We start from the raw sequence: 4,219 nt of genomic DNA, 5'->3' as shown, positions 1-4,219 counted from the left end.
TAGAGCGGATAATTTTTTTTCGATCACTGCACTCAGAACGTAAAATGCTACAAGGTAGTAAAAAAAAAACTCTAAAAATCAGCTGGATTAGAACACTTAATTTGCTCCCCTTTTTTATAAGTTGCAATATGCTTGAAAAGTCAAAAAGTACCAGTCGTTATAAGAACCTTGTTATGGCTCCGTTTTGTTTATGTAAACAACCAAACAAAGTACTAGAACAACTTTTAAACTGTATTTTGTTGTTATGTTTTAATTTTCCCTAATATTCTTACAAAAAGTTCTTGCTACCAAATTACTCATCACTGTTTAAATCTCATCAATATGTTAAAACAATAAAAAGTAAACAAAGTACACATTACTTACCTTTACTTTTGTTGTTGTTGTATTGCATTTTTTTCTCAATTTTATATACATATTTTGTCAATCTTGCTTCTTCGCTTTTTTAAATTATTCTAATAACAACAATACACTTATTAATGCTTTATAAACATATTCCACCTCTTGCACTCCCACTTTCATTCGTGTTTGGTCAGCTTACGAATGGCCAGGGAAACATATAAACAGCGACCGCCTTCTTAACAATTGCATCAACATATTTGACAAATTTGCTTTTTTTGTTACACAAATTTTCTAACACTTTTTTCACTAATTTCCAAAACACTTTGTATTATTATTTTTATATACAAATATACTTTAATATTTGTTTTATATATTAAAACAAAAATATTTTCATATTAACAATTAATTAAAGATTTAAATTAATTTATACACGACTATCAACAATAAACAAACGAACACTTTAGAAATTTTAAGAAAACTAAAGAAATATAACAATAACAAAAGCACCACTTTTCCTCTCTTGCACTCACAATAATAATTTTCGTATTTTGCCGGCTTACGAATGGCCAGGGAAACAAATAAACAGCAATCGCTTGCCTAATAATTGCATTAACATTTTTGGCAAATTTGTTCTTTTTTTGTTTTGCAAACTTTTTAACACTTTTTTCAGTAATTTCTATAACATTTAGCATAAATATTTTTATATATTAATATAATTAAATATTTGTTTTAGATTATACAACAAAAATATTTTAATATTAACAATTATTTAACGATTTAAATTCATTTAAACTATTAACACCAAACAAACACTTTAGAACTTTTAAGAAAACTAAAGAAAAATAACAATAACAAAAGCATCATTCACTTATTGTAGTTGTTGTTACTGTTATTATGTATTTGCTCTTAAAATTGAGAACTAAGAACAACAACAACATTGACAACTACATACTATTGTCATTTGTTTCTTTAGTTATTTGTCTTCTTCTTTAGTTTTCTACAAATTTCTGTAGTGTTTGGTGGTAAAAATTAAATTGTACTATTAATTTAAATCTCGTGTTTAATTATTTATATTAAAATCTGTATTTTTAATTGGAAAATTGTTAATTGACATTTAGTTAAAAAAATATTTGTAAAAAGTTTTTAATTATTAGTTTAAAAAGTGTTTTAAAAAATTGCTAAAAATGCAATGCAATTTTGTTTGGCGGAGCGCCGGTTGGTGGTTTTCTTTTGTGTGGCCTTTCGTTTTGTTAAGTGTGGAAAAAATGTTCGTAAAAGGGGTGATGGGGAAGCTTTGCAAGAAAACATATGATTAAAAGTAATTCTGAGGAAAAAAAGTTGTAGAAAATAGTAAAAAAAAGTTAAAACAAAAGAAATTTATATTACTTTGTTATTGGTATAATAATGATGATGTTAGAAAATGAAATGGAATAAGAATGGAGAATATCTTTAATAAAAAGGGTAAGTGTTTGTTTTGTTTGTGTTATTAAACCTTAAAATGGAATAAATATAAACATATAAAAGGGGACTTTTTAGTACTGTCCTGTTCTTTTAAAAGTACTGTTTGCAATTTCTATATTATTAAACTTAGAAACATGAAATTAAGCATGTGGAGCCAGGGGTAAATTAGAAACCAACAACGAGGAAATTTTGGTATTCTTTTGCTCATCAAAAGGTACTATTTTCATTTTCTATAATATTGAACCTAGAAGCATATAAAGCACGGATTAAATCTGGGCATGAAGTGTTAGGAGTAAGGTACTTTCTGAAATTCTTTCTATTTTAACAGTTGGTACTTTTTGAAATTCTTCTAATATTGAGCCTAGAAACATGGAATTAAGCATGTAGAACACGTAAGAGGGTAGATAACTCATAAAAGGTTAACTTTTGGTACTATTTCGTTCATCAATTGCTGGAGTTTTATATGGTACTCTTCGAGTTTTATATGAAACGTATTTAAATTAAAAACTCAAAATTTAGCGTGTAGAGCCCGAGATAAATGAAAACCTATCAAAGGGGATCCTCAACCTTTTGCTTCAAAAATTGACCTCATAAGCGTTTATTATATTGAAAAATCTCTTTATAATAGTCTGTTATATAGAAACCTGTCTCTATATAACTATTTTAATATTAGCACAATATTGTGTGGCAACTCTTTTCAATTTGACATAAGAATTTAAAATAGTGGCAACTCCGTTTAAATTGATGAAATTATTTTCTGAAATATTTGTGCGATTCCAATCTTTATCAGACCTCGTCCACACGAGGAAACTTTTGTAGAGAAACTTTTTCTTAATTCACTTTTGAAGTTTCCTTAATGTCCACATATTGAAACTTTGTTTCAGAAACTATGTGTTTATTGATTTTTTGTTGTACAAATGAAAAGAATAACGCAAAGAGTACCGCGAGAGAGATGATATTCTTTTTCTCTCTCACGCAAAATCAAAAGTTTCCCAAAAAAAATTTCTAGCGGCTACGTTAAAGACGGCTTAGCTCTTGAGCCAAAATAAGTCGGCGGCCACGCGGCTTTCAAATTATTACGGCAGCGAAATGCCCAGACACAACAAAATTAGTGAACAGCTTTCTTGCAAACGTTTCGACCCTATAAAACAGTTGCAAATCATACCAAATCTTCTATCACGGTTTGTTTGCCGGTTCCTTAGTCATTTCGTTTAAAAAAAATATTAATGGAAACTGACTAAAAACGTATAGAATATGCGAATTTTTAAGGTTCTTGTTCGTGAAAAAGTCACGTAATTTTAGTAAAAAAATAATTTGGAACATAAATAAATCATCTTCCCATACGCTTCTAGAATACGTGATAACTGCATCGTTGTTTGGTGAGTTTGGCAACTTCTATTGGATGGAAATCTTCTTCGCATGATAATGAAGTCAAAAGAGAATTTTCATAAAAATGGTCCATAATATTTAAGGATTTTACTATTACAAACTTTGGCTACAAATCGTTTTTATCTTCTGCATTATAATAAAACAAAATGTGTCTTTGGTGTTTACTCATTTTTGACGCTCAGTGTACATATAAATATATTTTGTAAAATACATACGTTTTTTCCTTCATTAAACCATATAAGTTTCATTATATTATCGATAAATAAATATTCTATCCGATAACAAAGGCGCCAGTATAAACCCAAAACTTTTTTTCATACTGCCATTCTACACTCATTAATTAAATAGAATTATTTTTCTACTTAAAAGTTTCCTTATTTTATTCAGCTTTTTTTCTTCAATTTAAAAACTTAATTTGTGGTTTAGGAGAGTAAAAGCAACAATAACAAGTGATTTGAATGTGGTTTCGTCTAACAAATAAATTGTATTCCTATACGGATACATGTCATATACATTTTACTTACAAGTATTTCGTTGAAATACATAAAAAAATACAAAAAGGTGTAACTTCATTTTACACATGTATAATAATTAAATAGTGCGCTTAAATTGTTTTTTCTTTCCTTCCGAGATTGTGGTTTCTACATGCTGCTGCAGTGGAATACAAAAAACAACACAAATTCTTAATATTTGTTAGTAGTAAGTACATGACGCAGTGCGCGTTTGTTGCTACAAGAATTTATGTTGCACGATAACTAATGATCTGCAACAGCATGCATTTTTATTCGTTTTCTACTCCAAAAGCATTTAATTGGCAACTATCTTAGAATGATGCCCCTTTTAAGACGCAACTCAAATGTGTAAGAGAAAAATTTATGTGTTAATACTTTAACCAGTTTTTCGCGAAAGAAATTTTTAACTTAAACTATGGTGACATGGAAACTTTTCATCGTTTTGTTTGTTGCATGCAATATTAAATATAAATATATTTCTCTAAAGATGTAGTCGGAAAGGCAAATTTAAAATACCA

The sequence above is a fragment of the Lucilia cuprina genome, chromosome 4 (assembly GCF_022045245.1).
Source record: "Lucilia cuprina isolate Lc7/37 chromosome 4, ASM2204524v1, whole genome shotgun sequence".
Taxonomy (NCBI): domain Eukaryota; kingdom Metazoa; phylum Arthropoda; class Insecta; order Diptera; family Calliphoridae; genus Lucilia; species Lucilia cuprina.
Note: the sequence above shows the minus strand (reverse complement) of the source record.